Raw genomic sequence first — 15,585 nt, 5'->3', positions numbered from 1 at the left:
TACTAAGTTAAGTCCAGTTAAATTAGTTTCAAACTATTTGAGGAACTAATTGTGAGTTATCAGTCAGTTGATGCATGCATGCACTCAACAAGTGTACTCCAGATAACTGAAGATCCCCTCATTAGAAACTCATGCATGTCTATTTTGAGAAAGACCCAGTTGAGCTAAAAGTCAAGGACAATGTACTATCAGTTGCATGTTTTCTCCTATAAAGGAAACTCATGCACGCAGAAGGAACAAGGTTCCTTGAGGATTGCGCAGTTCTGATAGTGTGTTAGAGCAGTGTGTGAGAGTAGTGTTACACTAGGTGAAGGAGATCATCCCAGAGGTAACTGCGCAAGGAAATGGGAGCTTGGAGGGTAGAGGTGAAGGCTTGTGAGAAGCTTTGATTTCCTGTGAGCATCCAAGAGGATTGTACTGAGAGTTGGCTAGCTGTGAGAGCTAAAGATTTGTATAATTCTGATGTATTTCCACCTTGTATGATAATACAGATAGCGGGGTTTTTAGCTAAGGCTTTCCCTTGAGTGTTTTCTGTGTTTCATGTGCATTAATTCTTCTTCTTCTAGTTATATGTGTTTCTGATTCAGCTCGATCTTTAAGCTTCTGCAAGTTTGATAGTAGAAGTAGATTATAGTATTTTTCTTTGGTATATTGCATTATCGAGTTAATCTATAGTCATATTTTCTACATAGATCTCAGAGGTAGATTTGTAGAGAATTTGCAAGAAATTCTACATGGTATCGGAGCCAAGTTTATCAGAGCTGTGAACAGTATACAGAGAAGAGAATTCGAAGTTTGAAGTTTGGGGTTGCAGGTGCAAATCAAATTCATATCATACTTCAAGGTTGGCCAATGGCGTTCTATGGCTTGAGACTCGAGTATGCCTTGGAAGGCAGCTCGAATTACATAGCATGGAAAGATCGCATGGAGGCTGTATTAGAAGACAACGGCTTGAAGGATTTCATTGATTAAGAAATCCCAAAGCCAAGTTCAACTAATGCACAAGAGTTGGCTGAATGGAAGAAGTGTGTGGCAAGGGCGAGACAGATCATCCTTGAGGAAGTTCAAAACCATATTGTCTCGAGTCTCCATGGGAAGGATACTCCATATTCAATGTGGAAGACATTGAAGGACCTCTACCAGAACTGTAGCAACCAGATGAAATTGGTGCTCAAGGATAAGCTTCGAAGAATCAAGATGGAGAACGACAATACTATTTCCACATATCTGAATAAGCTCACCACTTGCAGAGATGAGCTTGGTAGTGTGGGAATAACTATTGTCGATGATGATATGGTGAGCCTCGCTCTCCTTAGCCTTCCAAAGAGCTGGAATAGCTACCAGGACTCTGTGAATGGAAGGGAGAAACTATCGGATTGGGAACGACTGTGGTCGGATCTGATGCGGGGGGAGATCAAGAGGAGCACTCGAGATGGTTCTTCATCCAAGTATGATGATGAAGAAAATCTAGCCTTATTAACTAAGGCAAAGAAAGAGAAGGGGAAGGCATCCCATTCCGAATCGAATTCTTCTCATGGAGGGAAGAAGGGTGACAAGTCTAAAGTGAGATGCTTTAATTGTCACGAGATGGGTCATTATGCGACTAATTGCCCACCGAAGAAGTCTAGGAAGGGATCCTCATATGGATTGGAAAGTGAGGCATTAGCCTCTCAGTTCGAAATGGACTTCACCCTCATCGTATGCATGGTGTCATCGATGATGGGTTGTGGTTGGTATCTTGATAGTGGAGCCTCATTCCACATGATTGGCGATAAAAGTTTATTCAGTACCTTTAGAGAAAGACCTCAAGATGCGCATAGAGATGGGTGACGGTGAAAGATTTAGTGTTTCAGGAGTGGGCACGGTTTCTTTTCAGAGGGAGCATGAAGCCCCTATCACCCAGACCAATGTGAAGTATGTGCCTGGATTGAAGAAGAACTTGGTATCAGTCGTGATGTTGGAGGACAAAGGCTACGATGTTCTCTTCAATAAGGGGAAGGTTTTCCTTAGACACATCACCATGAGACAGGTGAAATAGATTGTTTCACGAGTCAAGAACCTATATGCTCTTGAGGTTCAAAATGCATGCAAAGCCTTGAGGAGCAAGGCAAATGTTAGAGACTTGGTGGTTGAGAGGGAGAGTAAATTACCTCTCAACATGCAGTCCCAGAAGAAGTCTCAAACAATTATGGAGGAGTCACAATTAGAATCAACAGAGGGATCACATGCAGTCATACCTCCAGGTGTGAGGTGGGGCGATGTGAAGTGATAGTGTCAAGAAGGCTGAAATTGGGCAAGGTCCATTGAGAGGTTTTATCTCATGGATCGTACCTTGCTACGGAAGCCCAAAGTACATAGTAGTGGGAGGAATCAGTGGGATTGATGCAGTCAGAGACCAACGTGACAGAGGCTAGAGCAGTTAAATACTAAAGAGTGCAGAGAAGGATTGACAACAGTGCAGAAACGCTGAGTCAGTAGAAGCGTAGAGTTTTCAGTTGACAGAGGCAATAGCAGTCAGAGACTTTGATGGCAGATGCATCATACTGATTTAGGTTGGATTTTTTTTTTATTTTTTTTTTTTATTTTTTTTGTGGAGTTGTTGAAGCTACAACACTAGAGAGAAGTGTTACATGCAGAACATTCCAAATGTTCAGGAACGAGATCGAGTTGAATTCCTTTCTTGTTGAGAGGGAGTGTTGAAAATAGCAACAAGAAATGATAAAAATAGAACCGAGATTATTCCAATTTTAATTTGTCCTTGAATTAAAATTGTGAATTAAAATCGAATTTAGTCTCACCAACTGCTTGGAAATAATTAATTAATTAGTTGGAGAAATTCAAGTTAGAAGTCTTTCTACAGTCATGCAATAGTTATCCCCTAAATTAAGAAGGTTATCCTTAATTAAGGAGATAAGATTGAGTTATATTTGAGTTGTAATTAGTTAGCTCAGTTTACTGAGTTAAGTCCAATTAAATTAGTTCCAAACTGTTTGGGGAACTAATTGTGAGTTATCAGTCAGTTGATGCATGCATGCACTCAACAAGTGTACTCTAGATAACTGAAGATTCCCTCATCAGAAACTCAAACATGTCTATTATGAGAAAGACCCAGTTGAGCTAAATGTCAAGGACAGTGTACTATCAATTGCATGTTTTCTCCTATAAAGGAAACTCATGCATGCAGAAGGAACAAGGTCCCTTGAGGATTGCATAGTTCTGACAATGTGTTAGAGCAATGTGTGAGAGCAGTGTTACACTCGGTGAAGGAGATCATCCCAGAGGTAACTGCGCAAGGAAATAGGAGCTTGGAGGACAGAGGAGAAGGCTTGTGAAAAGCTTTGATTGCCTATGAGCATCTAGGAGGATTGTACTGAGAGTTGGCTAGTTGTGATAGTTAAGGCTTTGTATAATTCTGATGTATTTCCACCTTGTATGATAATACAAATAGTGGGATTTTTAGCTGAGGCTTTCCCCTGAGTATTTTATGTGTTTCATGTGCATTGATTTTTCTTCTTCTCGTTATATGTGTTTAGCTTTGATTCAACTCAATCTTTAAGTTTTCTCAAGTTTGATAGTAGAAGTAGATTATAGTATTTTGCTTTGGTATATGCATTATCGAGTTAATCTACAGTTATATTTTCTACATAGGTCTTAGAAGTAGATTTATAGAGAATTTGTAGGAAATTCTACAATCAGTGCCATGGAGGTGGAAACCCTGGTTGGAGGTTGAGGTGGTTTGGCCTCTAGATGCCCTAGTTTGGTTTTGTTTGGTTATTTCCATGAGATCCCACATTCATGCTTGGAATATGACGCAGTGTTGATTGGCTGGAAGAGAGATTTGGTTCAACCTAATCTATGGTTGGGTGGTGTGCAGAAGTCCTTGACTTGGTTGGTATTTTCCTATGTTAATAAGAGTTATTCTTCTATTGTGATTCAAATACCTTTATTGGCAATATGCTAGTGATATTATGGTTGAGTTGCCAAGGTTTATATGTTGGATATTTTTTTATTATATGTTGTGCATATGATGTGTATCTTTTATGGCTCTTGTCATGAATTGTTTAGCTATTGATCGATCAATGAATGTATGGACTAATAAGTGTTGTTGTAACTATGTGGAGAGGGCATAGGGCCTTCTTGGTGATTCTCAAATGAATCTCAGACTTTTATGATCATATATGCATTCATGACTTGTAGCTTACATGTTTTCCATGTGCTTGACGAAATGCCTAGTATGTTTTGGTCAATATAGGTCAAGTTTTGAGTAGAGATTGAATGTTTAGCCTTGTTTCCATGTTAAATATGATTATGGAAAGTCTCAAGGAATTTTGGGAAGTGGTCTAGAGGCAGGCCTGAAAAGGTGGTAGTGATCCTGGGACCGCATGCTTGGAACTAGAGAAATTGGGTTATAATCACATGGAAGTAGTGTTGCACATGCAGTTGGAGGCCTATAACAAGATGTCAAGCAACATGTACTGATCAACTTTTATTAAACTATAACTACCTTCTTGACTCACTTCATAGCCCAGTAACACACATGCTAAGTTGTTCAAGCGGCCAGAGGGCTCCAACCGCACTCATAAGCCCTCCTCCATGTGGCTACAGCCAAAGTTTCTTAGTCAAGAGACTACGGCTAGAAGCCCTGTTCCGTATTTTCAGGGCTAGCTCCAAGCCAGCTGCCCAAAATCTTCCAAAACTCTATCATTAACCTGTAGGAGTCTTCATTTACTATTCTTAGCCTTATTCCTACTCAAACTTGTCCAATACATAATAATAATTTAGACAAACACTTTTTATACAAGGTACATGTAGGTCATGAATGCATATTTGTGCAATAATTCATTAAGTTCATCAAAGAATCATCAAGAAGGCTTGTTGCCCTCTCTCACTAGTAGCAACAATACACATTGGCTCATGCATGCATATAATGTAACCAGGAGCCCATCAAACCATGGAACAGATCCATAACAAGAACACCTTATAAGATAGGAAATATACCATTCATGTAACCAAAGTTTAACCAAAATAGAACCATGACAAACCAATCATAAAATCATACATAAGATTAGAACTTTTGCTCATTAATCTCAATCAGAATCAACACATAATAACATATGCAAATGCCAACCAAGTCAGGGACTTCCACGTACCACCCAACCATAGATTGGGTTGAACCAAATATTTATTTCAGCTAATCATCCCTATGCCATATTCCAAGCATGAATGTGGGATCACATGGGATAAACCAAATACAACCAAATAGGGACTCCGGAGGTTAAACCACCTCCACCCTCAAGCCACCGTGATCTCACCCAAATTGGACCAGAGATCACCAAATCAAAAAAAGCTTGGATGCCTCGCAATTCCTTCACCATACCCAGAGGAATTTTTCTTTCTCCACCCACCTATCAAGGTCTTCTTGGAGAAAACCATCTCCACCCCCAACCCTTGGGGTTTTCCTAAGACCACCTCACTTGAATCCAAAAAAGTTTCAGCAATCCAAAGCTCAACCAAGAATGAATCCCAACACACCATGGTTATCTAGGAAATGGCAAGGCAAATCTAAACACACTACCAATCCAGGCAATCCCATGCCAATGACAACAAAATAATCATGTAAATCAAATGCATGCACCATGCATTCAAATCCTATCAAGGAAATCACACATGCAATGTAACAGCCCCTCGTTGATTTTCTATGTAAAAAAAATAAAACCAAGGTCATGGGACACGTATTCCAAGATGAATGTTGGGAAAAACATAGTGATGGGGATCACTTGCAATTAATTAATGGATATGAAAATTGAGAAAGGCAAAGTGGTAATAGTTGTCATTTTATTTATGAAATAATGGAAAATAGGATAAAAGGGAGATGAAAGGTCATAGATTTGCATGTGAGATAAAATAAAAGAAACGAAGAAAATAGAGGCCTCAATGATAAAAAGGCTTCTAAGGATCACTTCACAACTTTTGTCACTTTAGTTTTTGAGCTCTCCTTTATTCTCTCATACTCTTGCACACTTAGAGAAATCTTAGAGCATACTTGGAACACTTGGGAATTCACTTGGATTGGGGAAAGAAGGAAAAGGGAAGCAGGAAGCGCAAGGAAATAGGTGGATCAACAACTATAACTAGATTGCTTTTAATGTAACACGTTGCATGTGTGATTTCCTTGCTAATCTATGGATGCATGGTATATGCATGTGATTATATGATTATGTGTTATCAGTGCCATGGAGGTGGAATTCTTGGTTGAAGGTTGAGGTGGTTTGGCGTCTGGATGCCCTAGTTTGGTTTTGTTTGGTTATTTCCATGAGATGCTACATTCATGCTTGGAATATGACGCAGGGTTGATTGGCTGAAAGAGAGATTTGGTTCAACCTAATCTATGGTTGGGTGGTATGTGGAAGTCCCTGACTTGGTTGGTATTTTCCTATGTTAATAAGAGTTATTCTTCTATTGTGATTCAATTACCTTTATTGGCAATATGTTGGTGATATTATGGTTGAGTTGCCAAGGTTTATATGTTGGTTATTTTCTGATTATATGTTGTGCATATGATGTGCATCTTTTATGGCTCTTATCATGAATTATTTAGCTATTGATCGATTAATGAATGTATGGACTAATAAGTGTTGTTATAACTATGTGGAGAGGGCATAGGGACTTCTCGGTGATTCTCAAATGAATCTCGGACTTTTATGATCATATATGCATTCATGACTTGTAGCTTACATGTTTTCCATGTGTTTGACGAAATGCCTAGTATGTTTTGGTCAATCTAGGTCAAGTATTGAGTTGAGATTGAATGTCATGGGACACGTATTCCAAGATGAATGTTGGGAAAAACATAATGATGGGGATCACTTGCAATCAATTAATGGCTATGAAAATTGGAAAATGCAAAGTGGCAATAGTTGGCATTTTATTTATGAAATAATGGAAAATAGGATAAAAGGGAGATGAAAGGTCATAGATCTACATGTGAGAGAAAATGAAAGAAAACGAAGAAAATAGAGGCCTCAATGATAAAAAGGCTTCTAAGGACCGGTTCACAACTTTTGTGAATTTAAACTTTTGTCACTTTAGTTTTTGAGCTATCCTTTATTCTCTCATACTCTTGTACACTTAGAGAAATCTTAGAGGATGCTTGGAACACTTGGGAATTCACTTGGATTGGGGAAAGAAGGAAAAGGGAAGTAGAGAGCGCAAGGAAATAGGTGGATCAACAATTATAGCTAGATTGCTTTGCAGGTAACATGTTGCATGTGTGGTTTCCTTGCTAATCTATGGATGCATGGTATATGCATGTGATTATATGATTATGTGTTATCATTTCCATGGAGGTGGAATCCTTGATTGAAGGTTGAGGTGGTTTGGCCTCTAGATGCCCTAGTTTGGTTTTGTTTGGTTATTTCCATGAGATCCCACATTCATGCTTGGAATATGACGCAGGGTTGATTGGCTGAAAGAGAGATTTGGTTCAACCTAATTTATGGTTCATTGGTATGCGGAAGTCCTTGACTTGGTTGGGATTTTCCTATGTTAATAAGAGTTATTCTTCTATTGTGATTCAATTACCTTTATTGGCAATATGCTGGTGATATTATGGTTGAGTTGCCAAGGTTTATACGTTGGTTATTTTCTGATTATATGTTGTGCATATGATGTGTATCTTTTATGGCTCTTGTCATGAATTGTTTAGCTATTGATCGATTAATGAATGTATGGACTAATAAGTGTTGTTGTGACTACGTGGAGAGGGCATAAGGCTTTCTCGGTGATTCTCAAATGAATCTCAAACTTTTATGATCATATATGCATTCATGACTTGTAGCTTACATGTTTTCCATGTGTTTGACGAAATGCCTAGTATGTTTTGGTCAATCTAGGTCAAGTTTTGAGTTGAGATTGAATGTTTAACCTTGTTGCCATGTTAAATATGATTATGGAAAGTCTCAAGGAATTTTGGGAGGTGGTTTGGAGCCAGGCCTGAAAAGCTAGTAGTGATCACGGGATCGCATGCTCGAAACTGGAGAAATTGGGTTATAATCACATGGAAGCAGTGTTGTGCATGCAGTTGTAGGCCTATAACTATATGCATGCCTTGTTGTGGGTGTGGTTGTGGGCCAAGGGCAGAGAAAAAGTGTTCCAACCTAGAGTTTAGCCACCTAGGGTGGTTGTTCAGCCTTTAAGTGACCTGTAGCCCCCGTAGGATGTCAGTATGTGGTCAGTTTGTCAACCCCACTTCCTTAATTGGATTTAGAAGGTCAGGTCATGTCATAGTGACTCTTCGTCTCATGTTTATCCTAGCAAGGCAGTGAAGTTAGGTAAATGTGGGAGGGGTGGTTACATGCAACCTATTACCTGCAATGTCCTCATGTTGTAGCTTCTCTTCCAACCTTCTCTTTGCACTCCCTTGCTTTTCTTTTGCTTATCTTTTTCTTGTTTGCTTGCTTGTGTCCAAGTGCTCATTTTTTTCTTTTCCTCCAAGTGAATGCTTGAATGTCCAAGTGTGTTCAAGAGAGAATTCTCATGCTAGAATGTGACAAAGAGTAACTTAGAGTATCTCAGAGTGACTAAGAGAGTCATAAAATGTTCTCCCTCTCCTTTTATTTTATTTTCCTTTTCTTTCCCTTCAATTTTTTGCATTTTTCTTTGCATGCGTATTCTTGTCTCTTCATCTTCCTTGTCTCCTATTTTCCTTTTTTTCTAGAATTAGTGGTCGCTTATTTCCTTTTACCTTTTCCAATACTAATGCCAATTTCCATAGCCATTAATTAACCACAAATTATGCTCACTTTAATGTTTGTCCCTTCATTCAGCTTGGAATATGTGGCCCATGACTTGGTCTTATTTTTTCTTTTATAATATCCTTCCATTTACATGGAAAAGCAACTCGAGGTCATTACAAAGCCCTCCTCCTTGGGGGAACACCATCCTTGGTGTTCTTATGACACTTATGACTAAAAAACCGCCGAACATGTCAAACATAATGCTTATGGAGCTTCATAACACATCTCGTTGCAAGGATCTCAAAAGGCCCACAATATTGAGGTGTCAATTTGGCACATGACCCAATCCTCAAGGATCTCTTCTTGGGCTTGATGCACAAATATGCATGCTCCCCAACATGAAACTCCTTGAATGCTCTGTGTTTATCCGCATAACTCTTCTTCCTATCCTTTATTGCCTTTAAGTTCCTTTTAATAACCTGCATCTCTTGTTCCATCTCTGCCAACATATCCGGTCCAATCAACACTATGTTCACTAGATCACTCTAGTTGATAAGAGTATTACAACTCTGCCCATATAGAGCCTTAAATGGGCTCATCTTTAAGGCTTCTTGATACCCATTATTATAAGTAAACTCCACCAATGGAAGATACTCCTCCCACTTCCTCTATTGATGTATGACATACATCCTCAACGTATCCTCAAGGATCATGTTAACCTTCTCTATCTGCTCATATGTTTGTGCATGATAAGTTATACTAAAAGCTAGCTCTATCCCCAAGCCTACAAACAAATCCTTCCAAAACTTGGAAGTGAACTTGGCATCTCTGTTTGATATAATCTTCTTAGGAACTCCATGCAACCTCACTATCTCTTTGATAAAGATTTGAGCCACTTCGCTAGCTAAATTAGTAGACTTCACTACAATGATGTAAGCTACCTTGCTCAACTTGTCAACCACAACCATAATGGAATCATGTTGCCTCGATGTGCTCGACAATCCTGTAATGAAATCCATGGAAATGGCCTCCCATTTCCATTATGGAATCAAAATATGATCCAAGTGGATGTTGGTGGCCACCCACCTATCCCATTTGGACCCCCACAACTGTCTCTTTCAGTTTCCTTAATTATAGCGCAATTTACTATTTTTAGCAGTTTTTCGGGTCCTGAACTTCCGGAGTTGTTTTGAGGCCCTAAACGACGTTTTTTGGGAAATCTACCGCCAGCGATTTTTCTATCTAAAAATTGCCTTTTTCATTGTAGTCCTCGGAGAGATCTTTCCAATGGGCTATCATGCGCGTCAAATGGAGATAATACGACCAATTCGCGACCCTGAGAAGTTGGTTGTCCAACTCACCCCAAAACGGGGCCCACAATTTGGCGTTTCATCTTCTAGGGTTAGGTTTCGGGATGTGAAGGGTTTTCCATTATTTCTCAATAATAAATAGGCCTTCGAGCCTCATTGTAACATAGTTTGGAACAGTTCAGAGGCATGTAGCCGCCACATCTCTTCTCAGAGATAAGCTACCATCGCCCTAGCTGGTTTATTTCCATTTCTGGTTGTAAGCATATTTCAGTATTTTCCATTAATGAAATGAAGTATTATATCCGCTGCATCTTTGTATTTATGGTTATCGCATCTCTGTGTTTATGGTTATCTCTGTAATTTATTGCGTTCCTGTCTAAATCTAGATCAGTGGTATCAGAGCGGTCTACTTTTTCTCTGTTTTTCTTTGCATGTCCCCAACGAGGTCGGGATATAAGGAGTTAGGGCTTGAACTAGTCGAACCTTTGCAAGACCAGCCTCGCAAATCTCGACGACCTCCCATGGCAGATGAGAAGAAAGACGAGGGGGTAGGAGATCCTATCAAAATCTTGCTCGAAGAAGCCCTCGAGCGGCAAAGGAACGCGATGATGGATAGCTTTGCATAGATCCTTCAGTGGCTACCCAGAGGCGACGCATCAGCTTCCAACAGGTACTCTGGAAATGCCACACCGTTTAAGGTACAAGTTAATTTTGAAATCCCCATCTTCGAGGGTCAAATAGACACAGATGTTGTAGATAAATGGTTAAATCTGCTAGATGGGTATTTTTCTGTTCATGAATTTTCAAGTCGGGAAAAGATTGTTTTCGCTCTTCTCAAAGCAGCCCCCCACGTCAAGGACTGGTGGGAAACCTACTGTGAGCTGAAGGATGAAAGTACAGGCTCATTGTTTTCAGCCGCACCCACTTGGAATGACTTCCGGGATGCCATCAAGGAGTAGTACTACCCTGTCAAAAGCTATGAGGACAAATACATCAAATGGACCACACTGCGGCAGGGATGAGACCAAGATGTGCCGAAGTTCACAAACATTTTTCATACCCTTCGCACACAATTGGGTATCAAAGATTCTGAGCTGCACCTGGTACTCAAATACCACGGCTGCCTGCATAGATACATCTAGGAAGAGATGGAGTTCTTGAACATCTCCTCACTCAGCACAACATACCGATACGCTGTCAAAATCGAGCAAAAGTTCAAACAGAAGAAGCGAGACTTTGGATCTGCAAATCTGAAGTCCAAAGGACAAAGCCAAGGCGGGGTGATGCAAGACAACCCGTCGAAGCCGCAAGAAAAGAACAACACCACGAAGCCAAAGAAGGACACAGGAAAGTGGTGTGAGTTCCACAAGAGTCCCACTCATAATACAAGTGAGTGTCGGACCAAGCAGTCGCTGGTGGCAGAATTGAAGGCTTCTGAATCAGATGCATGTTCTGACCCTGAGCCAAGACCCGACAAGGGGAATGGAAAAGGGAAGCAGACCATTGATGCGGATCCCAGCGCCACTGTTGCCACTGCCAAGATCCAGAAAAATGAGCCGAAGATCCAAAGGAGGGAGAGCGTCTTTTCCACTCACAAATGTGGGTGAAGGGTTCACCGCTACAATTCATTGTTGACAGTGGGAACCAGAAGAACCTCGTTTCAGCAGAAGTTGTGAAGCAGTTGGGCCTACGGACTACACCACACCCGCAGCCGTACAGTATCGGGTGGCTTCACGAAGGACGACATCTCAAAGTTCGCCAGCAGTGCCGCCTTCCCTACAGCATCAAACCCTTCACAGACGAGGTATTGTGTGATGTTACACCTCTGGATGTTTGCGATGTACTATTAGGCCAGCCATACTTGTGGAGGTGACATGCTGTGTATGAGTCAAGGCCTCGCGCTGTCATTATTTCTTTGGATAATTCATTATACAGGATACCAGAGGTAGCCCCACCTACTGCCACCTCTTTGATCACTGCTAAGAAAGGCAGCAAGCTTATCTCACAGACTAGGAAATTTATTTTTTGTCTGGTTCGCTCCCAAAGTAAGGGGAAGATCGTTGCTACATCCATGACCCCCACAAAGGGTTCCTCCATGCAGCAGCAGCAACAAAGGGATACGGTCATGACAGAACACATGAACAACTTCTCCTCACCCACATGGGTACCACACAAGTTTCAGGTGGGCGACAAAGTTTGGTTACATCTATAGAGAGAACGCCTTACCAGAACCCATCAGAAACTCAGACCACTTCGACATGGTCCTTACACCAATAACAAGGCTATGGGCAACAATGCTTTGAAGCACAACATTCCTCCATTCCTTCGCTTGCACCGAGTGTTCAATGTGGACTGTCGCCGACCATGCTTCCCACCATTTCTGGACACATCAGAGATTGCAAAACAACTCACCAGAGACCCAGCTCAGCAGAAGCTTCCTCATCTCAAGGAGGAACTCAACGCAATGGGGACCATTGCTTCCTAAGGGGGGAGGAATGATCCATGTGGATGTTGGTGGCCACCCACCTATCCCATTTGGACCCCCACAACTGTCTCTTTCAGTTTCCTTAATTATAGCGCAGTTTACTATTTTTAGCAGTTTTTCGGGTCCTGAACTTCTGGAGCTGTTTTGAGGCCCTAAATGACGGTTTTTGGGAAATCTACTGCCAGCAATTTTTCTATCTAAAAATCACCTTTTTCGTCGTAGTCCTTGGAGAGATCTTTCCAACGGGCTATCATGCGCGTCAAACGGAGATAATACGACCAATTCGCGACCCCGGGAAGTTGGCTGTCAAACTCACCCCAAAACGGGCCCACAATTTGGCTTTTCATCTTCTAGGGTTAGGTTTCGGGATGTGAAGGGTTTTCCATTATTTCTCAATAATAAATAGGCCTTCGAGCCTCATTGTAACACAGTTCGGAACAGTTCAAAGGCATGTAGCCGCCACATCTCTTCTCAGAGATAAGCTACCATCGCCCTAGCTGGTTTATTTCCATTTTTGGTTGTAAGCATATTTCAGTATTTTCCATTAATGAAATGAATTATTATTTCCGCTGCACCTCTGTATTTATGGTTATTGCATCTTTGTGTTTATGGTTATCTCTGTAATTTATTACGTTCCTGTCTAAATCTGGATCAAAATAGGCTACAACAAACCAATTGGATGCTTGCATTCTAATTTCACCTACTGACAGTCCAAATACTTAGCAACAAACTCAACCACCTCATTCTTCACTTTTGGCCAATAGTAGAACTTCTTAACAATTTTCAAAGTCTTCTAGTATCCTAGGTGGCTTGAATATGGCTTAACACAAAGCAATCTCAAAATAAGCTTCTTCAACTCGTTGTTATATGGCACATAGATCCTGCTCCTAAATATGATCAAGTTGTCTTGTACTTCTCATCATGTTGCCCTGCTCCTCAGGAGGTCGCAGTGACCAGGCCCGGGCGACTGTTTACCAAAAACATAGGTCTCCGCAAAGGCCAGCCCCTCGGCCCTTTGACCGATTGGGCTCTCGACCCAACCCCAACCCCTTGGCCCATCGGCCAGCCCCTTAGCAATTTTGGAGGGGTTAATAACCCACTTGAATCTTGTGAAGCTAAACTGGTTGAAACAAATCAAGGTTCAAGGAGGGGCCCCATCAAGGATGGGTGTCCGATATAAGATATGCTCCTATAAATTTGTCCCATAAGATCTCACAACTTAAATATGACTCACTTGTACTTTCCTACTGAGAGCATCCGCAACCCGATTTTCCTTGCCCTTGATGTACCTGATCTCAAAATCAAACTCATTGAGAGTAGCTAACCATCTATCTTTCCTTGCATTCAGATTGGGTTGGTCAAACAAGTACCTCAGTCCACTGTGATCACTCATCAAGATGAACCTCCGACAAAGAAGATAATGCGTCCACATCTTCAATGCAAGAATTACGGTTGCCAACTCAAGATCATGAGTCACATAATTTTTCTCATGCTCATTTAGCTTCCTTGACTCCACCAAGTCCTTTCTTACATGCATTTGTACAAACCAAAAACTCCTTATCAGGATGTGCAATCTTCAAAACTAGAGCATTTATAAACAAATGATTCCATTGAACAAATCTAGTTGCACACTTAAGACTCCACCACGTCCACCAAGTCCTTCCTTACATGCATCTGTACAAACCACAAATTCCTTACCAGGATCTGTAATCTTCAAAACTAAAGCATTTGCAAACAAATGCTTCAACTAATCAAAGTTAGTTGCACACTCAGTAGTCCATTCAACCTTCTTTCATTTTCTCTGCAAAGATTTGATAAGATAACCAATCTTAGAAAATCTCTTGATGAACCACCTGTAATAACATGTTATTCCCATGAATGATTTGACTTCATCCACATTCCTTGGAGATGGCCATTCCATGATGGCTTTAATCTTTGTTGACGTAGGTTTTAACCCCGTACAGAAATTACCTACATATGAATTCTAAAAAATAGAAAATAAACAATGGCGAGAGCATAATACATAAAACAAATATACATAGAGATTTTCCCCTAGATCCCAAAACGGGGACTACAAGATTGATTTTTCATTATGATCCTTTCAATGTTACAATACATATATATACATGTTGAAGCATCCATAAACCTCAATCCATTAACCCTGGATTAGAACATAACCGTAGTTCCCTTGATCGGATCTATAAAATACCATGGATCGAAAACCATCGCACCCAAAACCATGTGCGAAATCCATGCACAAAACCATAGGTAGGTCCGCCCACCTAATATAGGGTCAAAAAAAAAGAAATCTCGGGGCACTACCCCAAATTCCATGCAGGGGGGGTTACCGCCCCTTGCATACCCCTTGGCAGCACCCAACACAACGTACAAGGGGGACTATCACTCCCCCCCCCCCCCCGTGGGCTAGTCGTGGAAAGAATATAACACAACCCAACAATTGGATCCACTGTTATACCTTCAATTGGAAACATGTCCTAGGTAATGAATCTGAAACTAAAATAAATTGCACTTGTTGAGCTTGGCATACAACTTAAGCTCTCTTAACAATCTCAATACTGCTACCAGGTGCTCTACATGTTCCTCCTCATTATTTGAATAGACCAATATATCATCAACAAAGACTATCACAAACGTATCCAGGTGAGGGCATAACACATTATTCACCAAACACATGAAGGTGGCTAGAGCATTAGTAAGACCAAAAGGAACCACCACAAACTCATAGTGCCCACACCTTGTACAAAATGCAGCCTTGTAGATGTCCTCTTATTTTATGCGCACTTGATGATATCCTGATCTCAAATCAATCTTCGAAAATATTGTTGTTTTATTCAACTGATCAGACAAATCATCAATATGTGGCAATGGATACTTGTTATTTATTTTCTCACCTGCGTGTAATCAATGTACAACCCAAGGAAACACACATGGCCTTATGTATCCCTTATCAAGCATATCTTTAAGTTGCAACTTCAATTACACCAACTTCAAAGTGCTCATCTTGTATTGTGCCTTAGATGTTGGTGCTGCTCCT

The sequence above is a fragment of the Pinus tabuliformis genome, chromosome 3_2 (assembly GCF_031772625.1).
Source record: "Pinus tabuliformis cultivar Carrire ecotype Pingquan chromosome 3_2, CPIR1, whole genome shotgun sequence".
NCBI classification, from domain to species: Eukaryota; Viridiplantae; Streptophyta; class Pinopsida; order Pinales; family Pinaceae; genus Pinus; species Pinus tabuliformis.
Note: the sequence above shows the minus strand (reverse complement) of the source record.